General features: G+C 44.2%; 1 protein-coding gene and 1 long non-coding RNA gene across 4 annotated transcripts in view; both read left to right on the plus strand.

The window, feature by feature from the left end:
• Positions 1–626: 626 nt before the first annotated feature.
• LOC135504137 (uncharacterized) lies at positions 627–9,978 on the plus strand. Of its 2 annotated transcripts, none has more exons than XR_010450080.1 (5): positions 627–835; positions 5,039–5,204; positions 6,167–6,274; positions 6,563–6,617; positions 7,212–9,978. It is a non-coding gene; the product is annotated as an uncharacterized LOC135504137 (long non-coding RNA). The 2 variants fall into 2 exon arrangements; XR_010450079.1 differs by having other exon boundaries at positions 5,078–5,204.
• Positions 9,979–11,754: 1,776 nt separating this feature from the next.
• Positions 11,755–25,561, plus strand: part of tmem269 (transmembrane protein 269) — a 37,413-nt gene continuing 23,606 nt past the window's right edge. For both annotated transcript variants that reach the window (XM_064922456.1, XM_064922458.1), the window contains exon 1: positions 11,755–11,845. The gene's annotated coding sequence lies outside the window, so the exon portion shown is untranslated. The remainder of the gene's footprint in view (positions 11,846–25,561) is intronic.

Below are 25,561 nucleotides of genomic sequence, written 5' to 3' on the forward strand. Positions count from 1 at the left end.
TGGAGTCCTCCCTAGGACTAACAAATAAACATCCAGAGAGGCGTACAGGTAGGTGTCTGTCCTAATATGGAAAACTTATAGAGGACCGACACATAGTCTCTGATACTTCTATCTCTCTGCTGTTACTAATGAGTCACTCTCATCCTCAGGGTGGGGTGGAAAGGCATATCACTTAATCTATGTGCATCTCTGCTATTCCAAATGGGAGCTATCTGTCTCTATCCTGTGTACCAAAATGCAAAGTTTATTCTAGGAACGCTAAATGTCCTATATTCTCTGAGACCAACAGTACATGTAGGGATATTATGTACAGTCATTGAATCTCAACCAACTGTTTCACTATTCCTCTTCCTACTTGTGAAAATCATTGTTTAGCTATTTCACCAATCACATTCCAGGAAAGAGTAGCGTACATTATCATCTAAATCATAATTTCCTTATATCTCTGTGTTATGTTTAAAATCCTCTCGCCTCACATTGTAAAACAATACAACATGCTCTAATACTGATGTGTGTCCATTTCCAAACCTGTTTACCAAACATAAAGGAGGGTTTTGATAGGCTGGCAGGGTGAGGACAGGGGGGTGGAACAGGTTTTGATGGACCATTTACCTGAAAACTACGGAAAAAGACAACGATCATGTTGCCTCGCATAACACTGTTGTGAAGGTGCTGTTGTTGTGGTTCCCATTCAGGCAAATACCCTGTTGTAGCCTGTTATTAAAACAGGAAAGTCACACTGAACACCAGGATGCAGAGAAAGAGAGTGATTAGTCCTACTGGAGAAACCTGAATTTCCTGAGAGCACCCTACAAAGAGGGGAGGACGACATTTGGTGAGGAAGGTGCAACTTGGTCATGTTTGTAGTAAAACGGTTTGCAACAGAAATGTTCAGATAGTACCTGGACATTAGCTTCATTAAATATCTGTCTGTTTTCATCTGTTTGTGCCTACTGAAAATAATCATGTTGGCAGAAAGCTTCTACTCCCTGTTGGATTGATTATACATGACTGGCTTATCCCAGGTGATGTGTCTCAAGGTTAGGGGAGGTGCTAATTACGGTGCATACAGGAAGTCTATTACAGTTGAAGTCGGAAATTTACATACACCTTAGCCAAATACATCTAAACTCAGTTTTCACAATTCCTGTCACGACTTCCGCCGAAATTGGTTCCACTCCTTGTTCGGCCGGCGTTCAGCGGTCGAAGTCACCGACCTTCCAGCCATCACTGATCCACTTTTCATTTTCCATTGGTCTTGTCTTTCATCAAACCTGGTTCCAATTCCATCAATTACATGTTGTGTATTTAACCCTCTGTTTCCCCCCCCCCCCATGTCCTTGTCCATGTCCGTAATTGTTTTTTGTAGTGCTTGTGCACGGTATGATGGTATTACCGAGTTTTGTTTAACCCATTTATTCTATTGTTCTGTTGACGGTGGTTTATGGGTATTTTCACTCTCCTGCGCCTGACTTCTCTGCCGCCAGTACGCACCTCACTACAATTCCTGACATTTCATCAGAGTAAAAATTCCCTGTCAGGATCACCACTTTCTTTTAAGAATGTGAAATGTCAGAATAATAGTAAAGAGAATGATAAATTTCAGCTTTTATTTCTTTCATCACATTCCCAATGGGTCAGAAGTTTACATACACTCAATTACAGTGCCTTGCGAAAGTATTCGGCCCCCTTGAACTTTGCCACCTTTTGCCACATTTCAGGCTTCAAACATAAAGATATAAAACTGTATTTTTTTGTGAAGAATCAACAACAAGTGGGACACAATCATGAAGTGGAACAACATTTATTGGATATTTCAAACTTTTTTAACAAATCAAAAACTGAAAAATTGGGCGTGCAAAATTATTCAGCCCCCTTAAGTTAATACTTTGTAGCGCCACCTTTTGCTGCGATTACAGCTGTAAGTCGCTTGGGGTATGTCTCTATCAGTTTTGCACATCGAGAGACTGAAATTTTTCCCCATTCCTCATTGCAAAACAGCTCGAGCTCAGTGGGGTTGGATGGAGAGCATTTGTGAACAGCAGTTTTCAGTTCTTTCCACAGATTCTCGATTGGATTCAGGTCTGGACTTTGACTTGGCCATTCTAACACCTGGATATGTTTATTTTTGAACCATTCCATTGTAGATTTTGCTTTATGTTTTGGATCATTGTCTTGTTGGAAGACAAATCTCCGTCCCAGTCTCAGGTCTTTTGCAGACTCCATCAGGTTTTCTTCCAGAATGGTCCTGTATTTTTCTCCATCCATCTTCCCATCAATTTTATCCATCTTCCCTGTCCCTGCTGAAGAAAAGCAGGCCCAAACCATGATGCTGCCACCACCATGTTTGACAGTGGGGATGGTATGGTCAGGGTGATGAGCTGTGTTGCTTTTACGCTAAACATAACGTTTTGCATTGTTACCAAAAAGTTCAATTTTGGTTTCATCTGACCAGAGCACCTTCTTCCACATGTTTGGTGTGTCTCCCAGGTGGCTTGTGGCAAACTTTAAACAACACTTTTTATGGATATCTTTAAGAAATGGCTTTCTTCTTGCCACTCTTCCATAAAGGCCAGATTTGTGCAATATACGACTGATTGTTGTCCTATGGACAGAGTCTCCCACCTGAGCTGTAGATCTCTGCAGTTCATCCAGAGTGATCATGGGCCTCTTGGCTGCATCTCTGACCAGTCTTCTCCTTGTATGAGCTGAAAGTTGAGGGACGGCCAGGTCTTGGTAGATTTGCAGTGGTCTGATACTCCTTCCATTTCAATATTATCGCTTGCACAGTGCTCCTTGGGATGTTTAAAGCTTGGGAAATCTTTTTGTATCCAAATCCGGCTTTAAACTTCTTCACAACAGTATCTCGGACCTGCCTGGTGTGTTCCTTGTTGTTCATGATGCTCTCTGCGCTTTTAACGGACCTCTGAGACTATCACAGTGCAGGTGCATTAATACGGAGACTTGATTACACACAGGTGGATTGTATTTATCATCATTAGTCATTTAGGTCAACATTAGATCATTCAGAGATCCTCACTGAACTTCTGGAGAGAGTTTGCTGCACTGAAAGTAAAGGGGCTGAATAATTTTGCACGCCCAATATTTCAGTTTTTGATTTGTTAAAAAAGTTTGAAATATCCAATAAATGTCGTTCCACTTCATGATTGTGTCCCACTTGTTGTTGATTCTTCACAAAAAAATACAGTTTTATATCTTTATGTTTGAAGCCTGAAATGTGGCAAAAGGTCGCAAAGTTCAAGGGGGCCGAATACTTTCGCAAGGCACTGTAGTATTTAGTAGCATTGCCTGTAAATGGTTTAACTTGGGTCAAATGTTTCAGGTTGACTTCCACAAGCTTCCCACAATAAGTTGACAGTTACACCTGACAGAGCTGGTGTAACTGAGTCAGGTTTGTTGGCCTCCTTGCTCGCACAGGCTTTTTCAGTTCTGCCCACAAATTTTCTAAAGGCTTGAGATCAGGGCTTTATGATGGCCATGCCAATACCTTGACTTGGTTGTCCTTAAGCCATTTTGCCACAAATCTGGACGTTTGCTTGGGGTCATTGTTCATTTGGAAGACCCATTTGCGACCAGGCTTTAACTTCCTGACTGATGCCTTGAGATGTTGCTTCAATATAATTTTCCGTCCTAATGATGCCATCTATTTTGTGAAGTGCACCAGTCCCTCCTGCAGCAAAGCACCCCCACAAGATGATGCTGCCACCCCCGTGCTTCACGATTAGGATGGTGTTCTTCGGCTTGCAAGCCTCCCCCTTTTTCCTCCAAACATAACGATGGTCATTATGGCCAAAGAGTTCTATTTTTGTTTCATCAGACCAGAGGACATTTCGCCAAAATTTGTCCCCATGTGCAGTTGCAATCTCTAGTCTGGCTTTTTTATGGCGGTTTTGGAGAAGTGGCTTCTTACTTGCTGAGCGAGCTTTCAGGTCACATCGATATAGGACTCGTTTGACTGTGGATATAGGTTATTTTGTACCTGTTTCCTCCAGCATCTTCACAAGGTCCGTTGCTGTTGTTCTGGGATTGATTTGCACTTTTCACACCACTTTTTTCATCTCTAGGAGACAGAACTTGTCTCCTTCCTGAGTGGTAATTGTCAGGATTTGGCCAGGGTTGTTCCGGTTTTTGGTCACTAGATGCCCCCATTGTGCTTTTTGACCTTTTGCTTTACCTTGATCCCCATTATTATTTGCACCTGTGCCTCGTTTCCCCTGATTGTATTTAAACCCTTAGTTTCCCTCAGTTCTTTGCTCTGTGTTTGTATGTTAGCACCCAGCCCTAGTATTCTGTGTACTCTTGTTGATCCCGGTGGACGCTCTTGTGGAATTCTGTTTTTTGTTCTTGTTTATTTATTTTTGAGTATCTTTTGAGGCTTTTTATGCTTTACCTACCACCTTGTGGATTTACCTTTTTGTCTTAGAGGATTACCTTGTGGATTACCTTGTTCTTGTGGAATTCCTTTTGAGGTTGTGGAGTTACATGTTTTCCTGAAGGACTTCACTTTTTACTTTATTAAATATACCGTCTCAAGTACTGCTGTGTCTGCCTCATCTTCTGGGTTCTGCTGACTATTCGTGGCTCAGTTGGTTAAGTGACTGTTTCTCACTCCGGAGACCCGGGTTCGTAACCGGGTCCTGACAGGTAATGATTGAATCAAATTATGTCAATTAGCCTATCAGAGGCTTCTAAAGCCATGACATCGTTTTCTGGAATTTTCCAAGCTGTTTAAAGGCACAGTCAACTTAGTGTATGTGAACTTCTGAACCCCTGGAATTGTGATCCAGTGAATTATAAAGTGAAATAATCTGTCTGTAAACAATTGTTGGAAAAAGTAGATGTCCTAACTGACTTGCCAAAACTATAGTTTGTTAATTTTTAAGAAATGTGTGGAGTGGTTGAAAAACGAGTTTTACATTTCCCCAGGCCCATCCCTCAGCTTTTTACCAAAACAAAGGCGGGGCACCTACTTTGTTATTGTTTCAACGGCATATTAACCCTTTAAGAGTTTCTCCAGTATCTCAGCTCAGCTGTCTCTTTGTCCTGGTCCTCTCAGTCTGCAAGACTGCTTGGTTCAATGGTGGTAAAGTGACCTCGGAGGGGGGCTCAGAGCTCTTCAGTGACCTGAGAAGGAATCACAGGAGAGGGATCAAGTCTCAGCACACTAAAAACACATTCCACAGGTAGTGGCCACATTAATGACCTGATCATGACCTGATCATTACTGTCTTGTCATAACTGTACCTGATCATAACTGTGTTGTCATAACTGTACCCGAACATAACTGTCTTGTCATAACTGTACCCGATCATAACTGTGTTGTCATAACTGTACCTGATCATAACTGTGTTGTCATAACTGTACCTGATCATAACTGTCTTGTCATAACTGTACCCGATCATAACTGTCTTGTCATAACTGTACCCGATCATAGCTGTCTTGTCGTAACTGTACCCGATCATAACTGTCTTGTCGTAACTGTACCTGATCATAACTGTCTTGTCGTAACTGTACCTGATCATAACTGTCTTGTCGTAACTGTACCTGATCATAACTGTCTTGTCGTAACTGTACCTGATCATAACTGTCTTGTCGTAACTGTACCTGATCATAACTGTCTTGTCGTAACTGTACCTGATCATAACTGTCTTGTCGTAACTGTACCTGATCATAACTGTACCTGATTGTCGTAACTGTACCTGATCAAAATTGTCTTGTCGTAAACTGATCATAGCTGTTGGAATACCTCTGGGAATAGACGTCAGGGACATCCTACACTCATAGAAAAATAGGTGCTACCTAGAACCTAAAAGGGTTTTTCATCTGTCCCCATAGGAGAACCTTTTTAAGAACCCTTTTTGGATTCTACATGGAATCCAAAAGAGTTCTACCTGGAACCAAAAAGGGCTTCTACATGGAACCAAAAAGAGTTGTCCTATGGGGACAGCCAAAGAACCATTTTGGAACCCTTTTTTCTAAGAGTGTAGGTTGGGGTCAATTCCATTTCAACTCAGACACTTAATTCAGGAGGTTTAAATACATTTTCCTCATTAAGAATTGGAGTTTCGGTTTATTTCCTGAATTGAAATGGAATTGATCCCAACCTAGGATGTCACTCACGTCTGATATTCCCATTCCTTTGCAGGTACAGTAATTCAGAGTGCCTTGTTTGTCTGAACTCAGAGCAGCAGCGGAGAGAGACCTTGTGATGATTACAAACTCATGTGGACCTGCTCAGGAACATTCTCTTCAGGTAGGCATCAATGCTGAGACCTAAGTGTGGTATAGCTGTACCATAGATGGTGATATATTATCTTATTACGTTGGTTATTAAACTAAAAATATTGATAGCATAGCATACTATTGCTATATAATACTTTATATAATACTGTATATAGTAGAATGAATAATGTAATAAGGGAATTTACTATTTATATTTCATGGAATATGACATATGTTGAGCCAGACATTGAGTCCAGATGCTGTACGCTGACAGCCAGGTTGACTGACTGTTATTGATGTGGTTGGTTGTTTTGGACAGAGTGCAGGACCCACTGGTTCGACCATGACGACGCCCAGGGAACAGAAACTGCGAGGTCCTGAGTGTGCTCCTCACCATGATTACTCCTCTTCTTTCTCTACTTTCTATCATTTCTTTCTATTTTCCTCTTCTGTATTTTCTTACTTTACTCTGAACAAGAACTGCAATCTCTGGGATGGCATTCATTGATCTAAAGTGCAAATGCAGTTTGAGGCTTTGACTACAATTGATGGTTGTTTTATGATGCCACCTATGGGTTTGTTTGTGTAAGTGGAGAAGTGGAAGCTGTTAGAACTACAGAGTCCGGTTCACATGCCCTGTAGAGTTTTGTCAAGGTGGGTATCCTATATTATAGTTGTCAGACAATAGACACTAACCCTAAGGAGTGTCCTCGATAACCAAGATGCAAACATACTCATTCTCCAACATGTCCATGGTACATGGCAATGTCAAAGCTTGGAGACAAACAAACAAACTATATTTTAGCTTGAATCATTATAATGAATTACTGTGAATCTGTAGCTCAAGCACTAGTTCACGTTTGAGGGTTTTCATTGTTTTGAAAACACAAGGCTGCTCTCATGTTGTTTGTGTTCTAGAGCCTTTGTTGATGGCAGAATCCCTTTTTAAATGTCATGTTTTATTACAGGTTTAATGTTCTAGTCTTTTAGGGGTGTGGGTGGCTGAGCAGTGATAACCCATCAGATGAGGACGACCTGGAGTCCATAGCCCAGCTGCTGCAGATGTTTCCTGGTCAAGTGTGTAGAAGCCCCATCAGCATCGAGGCCCAGACCAACTATGGGATATCTGCACAGCACACTGGAGACACCTTCCTCTCATGAGCAGTTCCTCTAACCTCAACCCTAACCCTAGCTTCATGTCCACATCCTGGTTAAACACGAGCTTCATGTCCACATCCTGGTTAATCCCTAACCCTAGCTTCATGTCCACATCCTGGCTCAACCCTAATCCTAGCTTCCTGTCCACATCCTGGCTCAAATTTAATCCTAGCTTCATGTCCACATCCTGGCTCAACCCTAATCCTAGCTTCATGTCCACATTCTGGCTCAACCCTAATCCTAGCTTCATGTCCACATTCTGGCTCAACCCCAATCCTAGCTTCATGTCCACATCCTGGCTCAACCCTAATTCTAGCTTCATGTCCACATCCTGGCTCAACTCTAATCCTAGCTTCATGTCCACATCCTGGCTCAACCCTAACCCTAGCTTCATGTCCACATCCTGGCTCAACCCTAACCCTAGCTTCATGTTCACATCTTGGTTAAACCCTAGCTTCATGTCCACATCCTGGCTCAACCCTAATCCTAGCTTCATGTCCACATCCTGGTTAAACCCTAACTTCATGTTCACATCCTGGCTCAACCCTAACCCTAGCTTCATGTCCACATCCTGGTTAAACCCTAGCTTCATGTCCACATCCTGGTTAAACACTAGCTTCATGTCCACATCCTGGTTAAACCCTAGCTTCATGTCCACATCCTGGTTAAACCCTAACCCTAGCTTCATGTCCACATTCTGGTTAAACTCTAACCCTGACCCTAGCCTCAACCCTAATCCTAGCTTCATGTCCACATCCTGGCTCAACCCTAACCCTAGCTTCATGTCCACATCCTGGCTCAACCCTAACCCTAGCTTCCTGTTCACATTCTGGTTAAACCCTAACCCTAACCCTAGCTTAATGTCCACATCCTGGTTAAACCCTAACCCTAGCCTCAACACTAACCCTAGCTTCATGTCCACATCCTGGTTAAACCCTAACCCTAGCCTCAACCCTAACCCTAGCTTCATGTCCACATCCTGGTTAAACCCTAACCCTAGCCTCAACCCTAACCCTAGCTTCATGTCCACATCCTGGTTAAACCCTAACCCTAGCCTCAGCACTAACCCTAGCTTCATGTCCCCATCCTGGTTAAACCCTAACCCTCCAAGCTGTTCATACTATACCTGCTCACAGATGACTTAGTGATTTCTATGATGTGTCACTGACATCCAATGATATCCAATAACAAACAATAACAAACTAGGTATTGACGATATTAAAGGGTCAATATCCTTCACAATTCCAACCTACATTTTACATATTAAATTAGCTTACATTCACATTTCCAAAGCTGTTATGTATAGAACATCAGGAGTTAACAAATGCCCATAGCTACTAAATTATTTGCCTGTGTGTGTTTTCCAAGTATGATGCCACTCATGGATTTGCCTGTGTGAATGCAGAGCAAGATGGTAGACTCTGTCAGGACTACAAAGTCTGTTTCACCTGCCCTCAGGCATTCTGCTCAGTGGACAACCAATGAGAACCAATCCACATGAAAGCAAAAAGAATCAGAGTTCTGCGCCGAATGGGACAAATTTGCTTTTGGTCTGAGTTACTTTATATATGAAGGAGCTGTAATTCCTAATGGCTGCTATAGAATATAACATGTAAACGCAATCCTTCATCTGCCTTACTTCTGACCTGTAAAGTCAAATGCTTTAGTCTATGTGGAACAGGGTTGTGGTCAACTCAATTTCAATTCCAGGCAATTTAGAAAGTTAACCAAATTCCAATTCCTATTTCAAATGTTCCTTATTGAAAAAACATTGGAGAGAATTGGAACTTCAGTGTACTTCCTGAATTGTATTGAATAAAAATGGAATTGACCCCAACCCTGATGTTGAATTGATATCTAAACGTACATTTCTTCACGTTAACATTAGAAAATATGTAGTATCATGTTTCCTTTCATGTACTATACAGTGTAGCCTACAGGTGAACTACAATTACAGTAAGCCATAGTGTGTAAAAAAAGACTGATCACAGATGCACATAGATGCACAGACAGTCATCAAAAATTCAACGTCTACACACAATGTAGTCTACATTTGGATGGCTAGACTCATGAGGACTGAATTCTTTAGAAATCTCAGATTTAGTATGACAATGCAATGAGTGTATGTGTGGAATGTGTTTATTTTCTCCTGTGGGGTACTAAAACAATCACAGAATGAAGGCAGTGTCACATACCCTACAACCGTTAGGACTATGTACTGGTAGTCTCCTGCCACTGTAAGTCATGGTTTGAAAACGTGACCCTTCAATCATTAGAGTAAACTTTTTTTGCATTACGTTAATGTTGGTCATTTCATGTTTATCTTTCCAAGTTCAGAAAATGTTAATGAACTAATTTGAGGAATGACTTGAGCCCCAAGTCAGAAAACATACTACTGTATCCTAATAACCTGAATGAAAACGTGAACAGCAAGCTAAATAAAAATACATTTGACGGTGGATTGTCAAGATATTCTCTTTGCAACTGTGCATCAAAAATACTGTGAGTGATTTATTGATTAATAGAGTGGCAAATCATTGGGTATTGATTGACTTTTCTGCTAATAAATTATTTTGTGATCATGTCACTTTGCATGAATGAGCATTAGAGTGAGAGTTTCTAAGTAGAGCTTTCCTCTCACAACATTCAGACTTGCGTTTTGCTTTGTTTTCAGTACATATCAGAGGAACATATGTTGACAAATGAAGAAAATAACTTAACCGTCTTGTAGGGGAATCTGCAATTGCTACATCAATTTTTGGACTTATAAATAAATTATGTATACCCATTGATTCTTGAAGACTATAATTTATAAATGCCTCGTGAGCTTAGTTCTGTCAGATCCCACCAGGACTGGAAAATATAAGCTTGTTTTACTTCAATATTTGTAAACATTGTAAATGTAAACAAACACAGTATAGCCTCAAAACATGGATATAATTATAATATTCCCATAATGTACACTATATATACAAAAGTATGTGGACACCCCTACAAATTAGTGTATTTGTCTTTTTCAGCCCAAACGTTGTTGACAGGTGTATGAAATCGAGCATACCGCCATGCGATTTCCATACACAAACATTGACAGTAGAATGGCGTTACGGAAGAGGTCAATGACATTCAACGTGGCACCGTCATAGGATGCCACTTTTCCAACAAGTAATTTCGTCAACTTTCTGCCATGCTAGAGCTGCCCTGGTCAACTGTGAAGTGGAAACTCTAGGAGCAACAATGGCTCAGCCACGAAGTGGTAGGCCACACAAGCTCACAGAATGGGACCGCTGAGTGCTGAAGCGTGTAGCACGTAAAATCTTCTGTCCTCGGTTGCAACACTCACTACCGAGTTCCAAAATGCCTCTGGAAGCAACATCAGCACAAAAACTGTTAATCAGAAATGGGTTTCCATGACTGAACAGCTGCACACAAGCCTAAGATCACCATCCACAATGCCAAGCGTCGCTGGAATGGTGTAAAGCTCACCGTCATTGGACTCTGGGGCAGTTGAAACGCATTCTCTGGAGTGATGAATCATACTTCACTATCTTGCAGTCCGACGGACTAATCTGAGTTTGGTGGATGCCAGGAGAACACTACCTGCCCCAATGCATAGTGCCAACCGTAAAGTTTGGTGGAGGAGGAATAATGATCTGGGGCTGTTTTTCATGGTTCGGGTTAGGCCCCTTAGTTCCAGTGAAGGGAAATCTTAAAGCTACAGCATACAATGACATTCTAAACAATTGTGATTCCAACTTTGTGGCAATAGTTTGGGGAAAGCCCTTTCCTGTTTCAGCATGACAATGCCCCCGTGCACAAAGCGAGGGCCATACAGAAATGGTTTGCCGAGATCGGTATAGAACTTGGCTGGCCGGCACAGAGCCCTGACCTCAACTCCATCGAACACCTTTGGGATGAATTGGAATGCCGACTGCGAGCCAGGCCTAATCGCCCAACATTAGTGCCCTCCCTCACTAATGCTTTTGTGGTTGAATGGAAGCAATTCCCCACAGCAATGTTCCAATATCAAGTGGAAAGTCTTCCCATAAGAGTCAAGGCTGTGACAGCAACAAAGGTGGACCAACCCTATATTAATTCCCTTGATTTTGGAACGAGAAGTTTGACGAGCAGGTGTCCACATACTTCTGGTTTTGTAGCGTAAATTTGTTCATTACAATGGCCAGAACAAGAATGGACCGTTTGTGCGTCACATCCGGTGGAATATTCTAGCGGATTCGTCAGTGGGGCTTTAAAAGCAGGCGCGCTCAGACGCAAAGTGAGATACTTTGGACAGGAGAATCATTATTGGAATGTGATAAGCAGTCACTTTGTACACATGAAGAAGTAACTATTACAGAAGAGAGATTTATTTAATACGATTATTTAGTTCCATTCAAGACGTGTCAATCATTTGCACTATTTCAGCAGCATCTTTAGGTCATTCCAGGTAAGTACAACTGTTTAAACTAACCGCATATCAGCTTACATAGTGTGCATATAATCGATTGTCTCCCATATGCAATTTTTATGAGCATTTCAGTCAGTCAATTTTATTTAGAGAGGCTATGGATCGACGACTTTGTTCTCAATGTGTGACGCACTTTGTATAAAATAAAATTACAGCAACCATTTTGTTTTTGTATTTTGAAAATAATTTCAGATTTAAAAATAATATTATCTACAGTGAGAATTATGCGTTTAGCGCCCAACTTTACCCACTCTATAGACTATTGAACGGAGTAAACCAGCGAGGAATATATGAAGATGCGCGTGGCTCTGGTGCTGAAGAAACTGCGTAGTGTGCGCACACCCACCGGATCAACCTATAGGCTACTGCCGAGCCCACTGTCGACTTGTTATCTGTTGTAACTAGATACTCTACTACTTTGACTGTGTTTAGGAACTTGCAGTAGTTCATATTTTGAAAATGTACAATAAATATTGCTTTTGAAATAGATTTTCCTTTGAAAATGAAACTGATAGTCTTATTTTGGAGCGTTTTTGACTATAATAGATGAGGCTGCTATGGCTTGGTACATTGTGAGCCTAATGTTTTTTTTTGTGTGAATGAATTGTATTTTTTTTATTTCACCTTTATTTAACCAGATTGGCTAGTTGAGAACAAGTTCTCATTTACAACTGCGACCTGGCCAAGATAAAGCAAAGCAGTGCAACACAAACAACAACACAGAGTTACACATGGAATAAACAAACATACAGTCAATAATACAATAGAAAAAGTCTATATACAGTGTGTGCAAATGAGGTAGGTTAAGGGAGGTAAGGCAATAAATAGGCCATAGTGGCGAAATAATTACAACATAGCAATTAATCACTGGAGTGATAGATGTGCAGAAGATGAATGTGAAAGTAGAGATACTGGGGTGCAAAATAAATAACAGTATTGTACCTTTATTTAACTAGGCAAGGCAGTAATGAACAAATTCTTATATTGAATGACGGCCTCAGAACAGTGGGTTAACTACCTGTTCAGGGGCAGAACGACAGATTTGTACCTTGTCATTTCAGGGATATGAACTTTCAACCTTTGGGTTACTAGTCCAACACTAACCACTAGGCTACCCAGCCACCCTAAGTATGGCGATGAGGTAGTTGGATGAGCTATTTACAGATGGACGATGTACAGGTGCAGTGATCTGTGTTTCCGGAGTCCCATAGGGCAGCACACAATTACGTTTCCTACAGATTCATTTAATATATAATTATCAGAGAGATTGGTGGTTGATTGAGTTTCTTTAGGCATAGGCCTACAGTGTTTATTTATGCCTAGATCAGAGTCCCTACAATAATAATTAGATGGCTCAGTCAATTATCAATTGCAGGGGATTGAACAAGTAGCGAAATTGTCTTGTGGCCTACCATAATGGACAAATACAGACCTCAAGCCTGGAGCTCTGAATATAGCACGATTATGTGCACCATTGTTATAGCAGTTATTGGAATGTAATATGTCATGAAGTTGACTATACATTAGGACAGATAATACAAATGAATATAAAGTCAAATCAAAATGCAGCAAAGTGTTCTCTTAGTCGACTGGTTTAACTCACTATGGGACACACCCTCTTGCGGGTCATTGGTTGAAGACTTCAACCATTCCTATTTGCCATATCTTCAATTTTAGCCTTCTGGAAAGTGAGTGCCCTCGGGCTTGGAGGGAAGCAATGGTAATTCTGCTACCTAAGAATAGTAAAGCCCCCTTTACTGGCTCAACTAGCCGATCAAACAGCCTGTTACCAACCCTCAGTAAACTTTTGGGAAATATTGTGTTTGACCAGATACAATGCTATTTTACAGTAAAGAAATTGACAAACTTTGAGCATGCCTATATCAGACATTCAACATTTAACCTTTTATTTAACTAGGCAATTCTTATTTTCAATGACGGCCTATGAACAGTGGGTTAACTGCCTTGTTCAGCAGCATAATGACAGATTTTTACCTTGTCAGCTCAGGGATTCGATTTTGTGAATGTTCGGTTACTAGTCCAACGCTGTAACCACTAGGCTACCTGCCACCACTTACACGAATGACTGATGATTGGCTGAGAGAAATTGTTGATAAAAAGTTTGTGGGGGCTGTTTTGTTAGACTTCAGTGCGGCCTTTGACATTTTCCTTGGCCCAAAAAAACGATACCTAAAAAAAATGTGCAGCCTTTTAAGCATTCTAATACAGTTAAATAGTTAACACACACACGGACGAAGCGGTCAAAGGCACTGCATCTCAGTGCAAGTGGCATCATTACAGTCCCTGGTTCGAATCCAGGCTGTATCACATCTGGCTGTGACTGGGAGTCCCATAGGGCAGCACACAATTGGCCCAGTATTGTCCGGAATAGGCGTCATTGTAAATAAGAATTTGTTCTTAACTGACTTGGCTAGCTAAGGTTACACACACACCACACTAGCCAAAAAGTTATTTTGTTGGAATATACGTATGTCCCCGTTACCAGTAACACATAATCAAAACCTATTTATTTCACTTACTTGCCGTGCTGTTCAATCATTTCATTCCAAACCAGGATTTCATCATGCATGTCAAGCAGTGAAGTTTCAACGCTGTCTGTCCATGGCCTCGGTGCGCACTGTCATTTTGTCCGTCTCCATCTTGTCCAGCTGTGTATGTAACATTTCACGTTAACCCTGTTTGTCTGCATCGAAGTAGCTGGACCAAATGTCAGTAGTCAAGCTCATGGATGTGAGTTTCAACAATACTGTGTAACTCCGGTAGGGCAACATTTGAAAAATAGTGTGTACCAGGGCTCGACCAGTCGGCGAAATCAGAGCATGATTGATTGTCAAGGGCAATGAATTCCATTATCTTGGCGTTAATGGATTTCGCCTTTGAGTTGTCTCGCTGAAAATCACTTTTTTTGCATATCAGGTTTAAACTAGACATCGGGCCGATGTTGGCATTTTTGGCTAATATCGTCCGATTCCGATATATCGTGCATCCCTATGTGTTATGGCTTTACACCCCCTGCTATATTGGGATAATGAGTTACCCGTCTAACAGAACACAGAGGGTGTTGGTTAATGGAAGCCTCTCCAACATAATCCAGGAAGAATCAGGAATTCTCCAAGGCAGCTGTCTAGGCCCATTACTTTTTCAATCTTTACTAATGAATTGCCACTGGCTTTGAGGAAAGCCAGAGTGTCTATGTATGCGGATGACTCAACAGCTACTACAGAGACTGAAATGTCTGCAACACTTAACAAAGATTTCCAGTTAGTGACAGAGTGGCTGGCAAGGAATAAGTTAGACCTAAATATTTCTAAAGCATCGTATTTGGGACAAATCATTCACTAAACCTCGAATAAATCTTGTAATTAATAATGTGGAAATTGAGCAAATTGAGATGACTAAAATGCTTGGAGTAACCCTAGATTGTACTGTCATGGTCAAAACATATTGATACTTCTCCCCAGCTTAGCTACTGTTGTATGTCCATGATAAGGCACTGCTGTACCTGCTTGACAGCACTGTCAACAAGGCAGGTCCTACAGGCCTTACACCTACTAATTCAAGGGATTTTCTTTTCTTTTTACTATATTCTACATTGTAGAATAATGGTGACGACGTCAAAACTATGAAATAACACCAAAAAAAGTGTTAAACAAATTTAAAAAATATGAGATTCTTCAAAGTAGCCACCCTTTGCCTTGATGACAGCATTGCACAATATTGTCATTCTCTCAACCAGATTCATGAGGTAGTCACATGGAATTCATTTCAATTAACAGGTGTGCCTTCTTAATGTATGGAATTTCTTTCCTTCTTCATGCATTTGAGCCAATCAGTTGTGTTGTGACAAGGTAGGGTTGTTATACAGAAGATATCCCTATTTGGTAAAAATCCAAGTCCACATTGTGGCAAGAACAGCTCAAAGCAAAGAGAAACAACAGTCTATCTGTAACGATTGTCATCAGGAGAAGGAGAAGAGGTCCCAAGTGCAGCGTGGTACGTATTCATAATTATTTTAATAAAGATGACTACTGGAACAAAAACGACAAACGAACAGTTCTGCAAGGTGCACCAAAAACACTAAACAGAAAAGAATCACCCACAACTCAAAATGGGAAAACAGGCTACTTAAGTATGGCTCTCAATCTGAGACAACGATAGACTTCTGCCTCTGAATGAGAACCATACCAGGACAAACACATAGAAAAACAATAACCTAGACCTACAACATAGAATACCCACCGACATCACATCCTGACCAAACTAAAAATAGATACATACAAAGCATACAAAGCAATCTACAGTCAGGGCGTGACACTATCAATACATTAAGACATGAAGTTCAGTCAATTCTGAAAATTTGCAGTCGCAAAAACCATTAAGCGCTATGATGAAAATGGCTCTCATGAGGACCACCACAAGAAAGGAAGACCCAGTGATACCTCTGCTGCAGAGGATACGTTCATTAGTATTACCAGCCTCAGAAATTGCAGCCCAAATAAATGCTTCAGAGTTCAATTAACATACATATCTCAACATCAACTGTTCAGAGGAGACTGCGTGAATCAAGCCTTCATGGTTGAATTTCTGTAAAATAAACATTGCTAAAGGACACCAATAAAAATAGACTTGCTTGGGCCAAGAAACACTAGCAATTGACATCAGACCAGTGGAAATCTGTCCTTTGATCTGATGAGTCCAAATTTTAGATTTTTGGTTCCAACTGCGTGTCTTTGTGAAACACAGAGTAGGTGAACGGATGATCTCCGCATGTGTGGTTCCCACCGTGAAGCATGGAGGAGGAGGTGTGATAGTGTCACCAGCAAATCACCGTCTGATTTATTTAGAATTCAAGGCACACTTAACCAGCATGGCTACCACAGCATTCTGCAGCGATACGCCATCCCATCTCGTTGGGGCTTAGTGGGACTATCATTTGTTTTTCAACAGGACAATGAACCAAAACACACCTCCAGGCTGTGTAAGGGCTATTTGACCAAGAAGGAGAGTGATGGAGCGTTGCATCAGATGACTTGGCCTCCACAATCACCTGACCTCAACCCAGTTTGGGATGAGTTGGACCGCAGAGTGAAGGAAAAGCAGCAAACAAGTGCTCAGCATATGTGGGAACTCCTTCAAGACTGTTGGAAAGCATTCCAGGTGACTACCTCATGAATCTGGTTGAGAGTGTGCAAAGCTGTCATCATGGCAAAGGGTGGCTTCTTTGAAGATTCTAAAATATATTTTGATTTGTTTAACAATTTTTGGGGGGGTTACTAAATGATTCCATGTGTTATTTCATTGTTTTGATGTCTTCATTAATTATTCTACAATGTAGAAAATAGTAAAAATACAGAAAAAAAAACTGAAAGGGTAGGTGTGTCCAATCCTTTCACTGGTTTTGTATAAAGATTGCATTTCTTTTCCACCACCCTGGTAAGTAAAGCTTTCTGTTTCTGGCTAGCTAGCCCCCCGGTAATTCCATTTGCTTTCATCCGTCTGGTCGAAACGAGGTGTTGACATGCTAACCAGCTAAGTCGTCAGGGAAGGGGGAGAAAAAGCAGAGCAAAGCTTACTCTTCCAAAGTGCGGGCATTACATGTCCAGGACGGATTCCCATCCACTCTGTACTACTTGCCTCACCGCTGAACACTCTATGGAGGCTCTCATCGACATCAGGTAGCACCCTCTCTGACCAGAAAATGGATTACTCCCCTGAAGAATTTCTACCTTCTGCTTAGTTTGTGCTACCCGACTAGACTGAAGAGGTAGTGCAGGAATCAATAACTGACCGCCCCTTGACGTTGAGTTTCCCACACCTCCCCCACCTTCCAAGAAGACTAGGATGGATGGAATCTCCTCTGAGTGATTCTACATCCGTCTGACAGTGTTTACCAGCATTCTCAGACTATCTGGTGTTTTTGTTGGAGTCTTCCTGGGCAGAGCTACTCAAGTCAACTTTTCCTGACTTCCGCCACTTGGATATGCACAGCATGTAGTTGTCAGGATGGCTCAGCCCGTTTCCTGTGGAGCCTTCCCTGGCTGAGCACCTTGACCCGACAGCTTTGAGCTCCTCTTCCTCTGCCCCCAAGCTCGCTCAACCCAATGACCGCTTCACTGCGTCCGTGTATGAAAGGATTTCTGATCTGCAGCCCAGACGGGGCACTCTGTGAAACCATCTGCCCTCCTTTCTGTCTGGCACCGTCGACGGGGAGAAGCAAAGTCCCCTTATCGGCCATACCACTCAAGTGTACGCTGAGGCTTTTGGGAGGATCATGGTGCATTCAATCGTTGGCCAGAGAGCCCTCTGGATGTCTGAGAGGGAGAAGCTAAAGATCCTGAATGGACAGCTCAATCCCACCAAACTGTTTGGACCATCCGACATATCGGAGATCCAGGCCAGGTTCGAGTCTAAAATAAAGGAGACGTGGGTTCCCTGTTACCACGGAATCAAGCCCCAGAAGCCCACATTCACTCAGGTCGTCACCATGAGGCCTCCCTCCCAGAACTGGAGGATCCCTAAGAAGCCTCAGTAGCCATCCCCGGCAGCTCCGTCCCAGGGACACGGACCGTCTGCTCACCAGCAACGTGTTGCCTCAGGGCACAGGCATCACTCCAAGCAATGAGCAGCGGAGACCACCTCGGTTCCATTTGGAGGGACATGGAAGAAGCGGCACACCTAGTGTAATGTGTGGGGGCTCGAGAAGCCGGCAGAGCTCCTCCAACCTCGCCGACCAGAGTCTTCTTAGGAGTCCTGCGTCAGGTCACAAGCTCGTTTACACACGGCAGAGGTGTAGCACAGGTGCCCCCAACTCAAGACCCAGAAGTTGAGTCAGGTTAACACTGTTCCCCAAGTTCAGTTCTCAAATGGTTCCCATTTACATACAGGCCGATAGGCCAAGGTGATGGTTCAGAATATTCACATGCAAAACAATTAACCTTTCAAGGGCGTCGTTGTCTGGCCTGGCAGGTCCCATATCCCTTCCACAGGACAGGTTGCCCACATACGGAGTCGCCCCAGGGGAGCAACTGCCACAAATAAAAAAAGCTTGCCTCCGAATGTGGTTGCCACAATTCAGAGCGCCATAGCCCCTTTTACAAGAGGTCTTTACGACCTGAAGTAGAGGGTATTAGAGATGGTGTAAGAGATGTGACTTGGCCCCCGTCATTGTTCCATCACTGCCGTTCTCTCCTTCCTACAGGAGTGACTCAACAAGGGCACGGCCTTTTCCACCTTTAAGGTTGGTGGCGATCTCAGCCTGCCACGTAGGTCTATGTGAGACGACAATCGGGTCTGACCCCCTGGTTTGTCGTTTTATCAAAGGGAGTCTCCGTCCGGTCTCCAAGCCACTTGCCCCATCATGGGCTTTGGCACTGGTTCAGGATGCAATTATATGCGATCACTTTGAACCTCTGGAGACCGTGGCTCTTAAGACTCTGTCTTATAAGATGGCCTTGTTGCTCTCCTTGGCCACTGCCAAGCGCTTTAACGACCTTCATGCACTCTCGTTTTGTGCAGTGGCTAGTTGGGCTTCCCCTCACACCTTTAAAGGTTCTATTGCCTGGATGTAACCGCGCCCTCCCTGGTGCACACAGTCCTTGGTGCTGAGTAGGATGGATCAGGTACATTACCATACATTGTAATATTGTGTGTGTGTCTCTTCACTGCCCGTGTTGTTCCATAAGTTGTAGTTGTTACTGCTTGAGTTACTTGATGTGGAATAAAGTTCCATGTAGTCATGTCTCTATGTAATACTGTGCATTTCCCAGAGTCTGTGCTGGACTTGGACTGTGAAGAAACTCATGGTGGCATGTCTTGTGAGGTGTCCGAGCTGTTTGCTAGTCGTTTTAAGTTGATGGGTCATTTATAACAAACCCTTTTGATATAGCCAATCATTTCAATGGCTGTTTCACTGGTAACGTGGACAAACAGAAGTTTAATAACATTGAACAGTAAACCATCATATTTGTGTATTGAAGATCTAATAATGAAAGAGAATGATTCCTGTTTTGAATTTGGTGAAGTTCGTGTGGAGGAGGTGGAAAAACAATTGTTATGCATCAATAATGATGAGCCACCAGATATAGAGAACTTAGATGGTAAACTATTGGGAATGGTAGCAGACTTTATTGCCACCCTTATTTGCCATGTTTTTAACCAAAGCCTAAAGAAGTGTTTGTGTGTGTCCACAGGCATGCAAGGAAGTAATTGCACTACCTTTGCTGGCCTTAACAGCCACCCAATCAGTTTGCTGCCTGTTCTTAGTAAACTGAGTCATTTTTTAACAAAAACTCGTTCTTTGAAAAATAACATTATAACCTACTGACTTTCAGCATGCATTTAGGGAAGGGCACTCAACTTGTACTGTATTGACTTGGATGACTGATTGGCTAAGCTGCTTCTCTAACATCAGATATGTACAGTGCGGTATCTCTCAGGGCAGTAGCCTTGGTCCGTTACTCTTCTCTATTTTTACAAATGATGTACCACAAATGATTAGCCAAGCTAAAATGATTATGTGTAGAAAGTGCAAACATCAGCATACATCAGCACCTAAAGCCAGTGTTTTCACTAAGACTCTTAGCAAGGTGTTCGTGTCAGAATGGGTAATTAACAATAAACTGGTCTTAAATACATCTAAAAAAAACAACATTGTGTTTGGTTCAAACCATTCTTAGACCTAAACCTCAACTGGAGTTGTGCATAAAGGGTGTGACCGTTTAAAAAGCTGAACTCCTAGGAGGATATCATAGTCAAGTCATATTGACAAAGTTGTTGTGAAGATGGGGAGAGGTATGTCTGTTGTGAAAAAATATACATGTTCTGCGTTTTTGACACATCTACTGTACTAGTTATTCAGGCTCTGATCTTGTCCCATCTTTACTACTGTTCGATAGTATTGTTATGAACTTGAGTGAAGACCCAAACGCGGTTTTAACAGAAAACAGAGTTCTTTAATAAAAAACAGGAATGGCATAAATCCTCTTCCAACGTAGTCAATGGAACAAAAGAACGTAGTATAATGCAGGTTGCACCTGCCATGCATGCAGACTCCGACAGGACAGGACAAGGTGGAAGCAAACGAGACGACAGCTTGCTTCTGGCATCAAAAACACAAACAAGAATCAGACACTGAAAGTAGCAGGAACAGAGAAAGAAATAGAGACCTAATCAGAGGGGGAAGAGAGAACAGGTGGGGAAAGAGAGAATGAGCTAGTTAGGGCAGATGTAGAACAGCTGAGGAATGAGAGACAGAGAAGGTAACCTAAAAAGACCAGCAGAGAGAGAGAATGAAGAGAAAGGACAGGAACAGACATAACAAGACATGACAGTACCCCCCCACTCACCGAGCGCCTCCTGGCGCACTCGAGGAGGAAACCTGGCGGCAACGGAGGAAATCATCGATCAGCGAACGGTCCAGCACGTCCCGAGAGGGAACCCAACTCTCTCCTCAGGACCGTACCCCTCCCAATCCACTAGGTACTGATGACCACGGCCCCGAGGGCGCATGTCCAAAATCTTACGAACCCTGTAGATGGGTGCGCCCTCGACAAGGATGGGGGGGGGGAGGGACGAGCGGGGCGCGAAGAACGGGCTTAACACAGGAGACATGGAAGACCGGGTGAACGCGACGAAGATAGCTGGAGAAGAAGTCGCACTGCGACAGGATTAATGACCTGGGAAATACGGAACGGACCAATGAATCGGGGCCAACTTGCGAGAAGCTGTCTTAAGGGGAAGGTTCTGAGTGGAGAGCCATACTCTCTGACCGCAACAATATCTAGGACTCTTGGTCCTACGCTTATTAGCGGCCCTCACAGTCTGCGCCCTATTACGGCAAAGTGCCGACCTGACCCCTTCCAGGTGCGCCGCAACGCTGGACAAAAGCCTGAGCGGAGGGGACGCAGGACTCGGCGAGCTGAGATGAGAACAGCGGAGGCTGGTACCCGAGGCTACACTGAAAAGGGGATAGACCGGTAGCAGACGAGGAAGCGAGTTGTGGGCGACTCTGCCCAGGGGAGCTGTTCTGACCAAGACGCAGGGTTACGAAAAGAAAGACTGCGTAAAAAATGCGACCAACAGTCTGATTGGCCCGTTCGGCTTGACCGTTAGACTGGGGATGAAAGCCGGACGAGAGACTGACGGAAGCCCCAATCAAACGGCAAAACTCCTCCAAAATTGAGACGTGAACTGCGGGCCTCTGTCGGAAACGACGTCAGACGGAAGGCCATGAATTCGGAAAACATTCTCGATAATGATCTGAGCCGTCTCCTTAGCAGAAGGGAGCTTATCGAGAGGAATGAAATGAGCCGCCTTAGAGAATCTATCGACAACCGTAAGAATAACTGTCTTCCCCGCTGATGAAGGCAGTCCGGTGATAAAATCTAAAGCGATGTGAGACCACGGTCGAGAGGGAATGGGAAGCGGTCTGAGACGGCCGGCAGGAGGAGAGTTCCCAGATTTAGTCTGCGCGCAGACCGAACAAGCGGCGACAAATCGACGCGCGTCACGTTCCCGAGTGGGCCACCAGAAACGCTGGCGAATGGAAGCGAGCGTACCCCGAAGGCCGGGGTGGCCGGCTAACTTGGCAGAGTGGGCCCACTGAAGAACGGCCGGACGAGTAGGAACGGGAACGAACAGAAGGTTCCTAGGACAAGCTCGCGGCGACGGAGTGTGAGCGAGTGCTTGCTTTACCTGCCTCTCAATTCCCCAGACAGTCAACCCGACAACACGCCCCTCAGGGAGAATCCCATCGGGGTCGGTGGAGACCTCAGAAGAACTGAAGAGACGAGATAAAGCATCAGGTTTGGTGTTTTTTGAGCCCGGACGATAAGAAATAACAAACTCGAAACGAGCGAAAAACAGAGCCCAACGAGCCTGACGCGCATTAAGTCGTTTGGCTGAACGGATGTACTCAAGGTTCCTATGGTCAGTCCAAACGACAAAAGGAACGGTCGCCCTCCAACCACTGTCGCCATTCGCCTAGGGCTAAGCGGATGGCGAGCAGTTCGCGATTACCAACATCATAGTTACGTTCTGACGGCGATAAGCGATGAGAGAAAAACGCGCAAGGATGGACCTTGCCGTCAGAGAGAGAGCGCTGAGAAAGAATGGCTCCCACGCCCACCTCTGACGCGTCAACCTCAACAACAAACTGTCTAGAGATGTCAGGTGTAACAAGAATAGGTGCGGATGTAAAACGATTCTTAAGAAGATCAAAAGCTCCCTGGGCGGAAACGGACCACTTAAAGCACGTCTTAACAGAAGTAAGGGCTGTGAGAGGAGCTGCCACCTGACCGAAATTACGGATGAAACGACGGTAGAAATTAGCGAAGCCCAGAAAGCGCTGCAGCTCGACGCGTGACTTAGGAACGGGCCAATCAATGACAGCCTGGACCTTAGCGGGATCCATCTTAATGCCCTCAGCGGAAATAACGGAACCGAGAAAAGGGACAGAGGCGGCATGAAAAGTGCACTTCTCAGCCTTCACATAAAGACAGTTCTCCAAAAGGCGCTGGAGGACGCGCCGCACGTGCTGAACATGAATCGAGAGAGACGGTGAAAAAATCAGGATATCATCCATGTAAACGAAAACAAAAATGTTCAGCATGTCTCTCAGGACGTCGTTAACTAGTGCCTGAAAGACAGCTGGAGCGTTAACGAGGCCGAAAGGAAGAACCCGGTATTCAAAGTGCCCTAACGGAGTGTTAAACGCCGTCTTCCACTCGTCCCCCTCCCTGATGCGCACGAGATGGTAGGCGTTACGAAGGTCCAATTTGGTGAAAAACCTGGCTCCCTGCAGGATCTCGAAGGCTGAAGACATAAGAGGAAGCGGATAACGATTCTTAACTGTTATGTCATTCAGCCCTCGATAATCCACGCATGGGCGCAGGGACCCGTCCTTCTTCTGAACAAAAAGAACCCCGCGCCGGCGGGGGAGGAGGAGGAGACTATGGTACCGGCGTCGAGCGAAACCGACAAATAATCCTCGAGAGCCTTACGTTCGGGAGCCGACAGAGAGTATAATCTACCCCGGGGGAGTAGTTCCCGGAAGGAGATCAATACTACAGTCATACGACCGGTGTGGAGGGAGAGAAGTGGCCTTGGAACGACTGAACACCGTGCGCAGATCGTGATACTCCTCCGGCACCCCTGTCAAATCGCCAGGCTCCTCCTGTGAAGAAGAGACAGAGGAAACAGGAGGGATAGCAGACATTAAACAGGTTACATGACAAGAAACATTCCAGGATAGGATAGTATTACTAGACCAATTAATAGAAGGGTTATGGCGCACTAGCCAGGGATGACCCAAAACAACAGGTGTAAAAGGTGAACGAAAAATTAAAAAAGAAATGGTTTCGCTATGATTACCAGAGACAGTGAGGGTTAAAGGCAGCGTCTCACGCTGAATCTTGGGGAGAGAACTACCATCTAAAGCGAACAAGGCCCTGGGCTCCCCTAACTGTCTGAGAGGAATGTCATGTTCCCGAGCCCAGGTCTCGTCCATAAAACAGCCCTCCGCCCCCAGAGTCTATCAAGGCACTGCAGGAAGCAGATGAACCGGGCCAGCGGAGATGGACCGGAAAGGTAGTGCGTGATCCAGAAGGAGAGGCCTGAGTAGTTGCGCTCACCAGTAGCCCTCCTCTTACTGATGAGCTCTGGCCTTTTACTGGACATGAGGTGACAAAATGACCAGCGGAGCCGCAGTAGAGACAGAGGCGATTGGTGATTCTCCGTTCCCTCTCCTTGGCCGAGATGCGAATACCCCCAGCTGCATAGGCTCAGCATCCGAGCCGGCGGAGGAGGGTGGCAGTGATGCGGCAGGTGGCAGTGATGTGGAGAGGGGAGCAACGGAGAACGTGAGCTCCTTTCCACGAGCTCGGCGACGAAGATCAAACCGTCGCTCTATGCGAATAGCGAGAGCTATTAAGGAGTCCAGACTGGAAGGAACCTCCCGGGAGAGGATCTCATCCTTAACCTCGACGTGGAGACCCTCCAGAAAACGAGCGAGCAAAGCCGGCTCGTTCCAGTCACTAGAGGCAGCGAGAGTGCGAAACTCAATAGAATAATCCGTTATGGATCTATTCCCCTGACATAGGGAAGACAGGGCCCTGGAAGCTTCCTCGCCAAAAACAGAACGGTCAAAAACCCGTATCATCTCCTCCTTAAAGTCCTGATACTGGTTAATACACTCAGCCCTCGCCTCCCAGACTGCCGTGCCCCACTCACGCGCCCGTCCGGTAAGGAGAGAAATGACGTAGGGCGGGCGGGCTGCGCCCCTGGAGTAAGTGTTGGGCTGGAGAGAGAACACCACATCACACTGAGTGAGGAATGAGCGGCACTCAGTGGGCTCCCCAGAGTAACACGGCGGGTTGTTGATCCTGGGCCCGGAGACTCGGAAACCCTGGAAGTGGGCGGTGGATCGAGGTGGAGTTGGTGAACCTGTCTTGTGAGGTCGGAGACTTGGACGGCCAGGGTCTCAACGGCATGTTGAGCAGCAGACAATTCCTCCTCGTGTCTGCCTAGCATCGCTCCCTGGATCTCGACGGCGGAGTGAAAAGGGTCCGGAGCCGCTGGGTCCATTCGTGGTCTGATTCTTCTGTTATGAACTTGAGTGAAGACCCAAAAACGCGGTTTTAACAGAAAACAGAGTTCTTTAATAAAAAACAGGAATGG

The sequence above is a fragment of the Oncorhynchus masou genome, chromosome 18, assembly GCF_036934945.1.
Source record: "Oncorhynchus masou masou isolate Uvic2021 chromosome 18, UVic_Omas_1.1, whole genome shotgun sequence".
Taxonomy (NCBI): domain Eukaryota; kingdom Metazoa; phylum Chordata; class Actinopteri; order Salmoniformes; family Salmonidae; genus Oncorhynchus; species Oncorhynchus masou.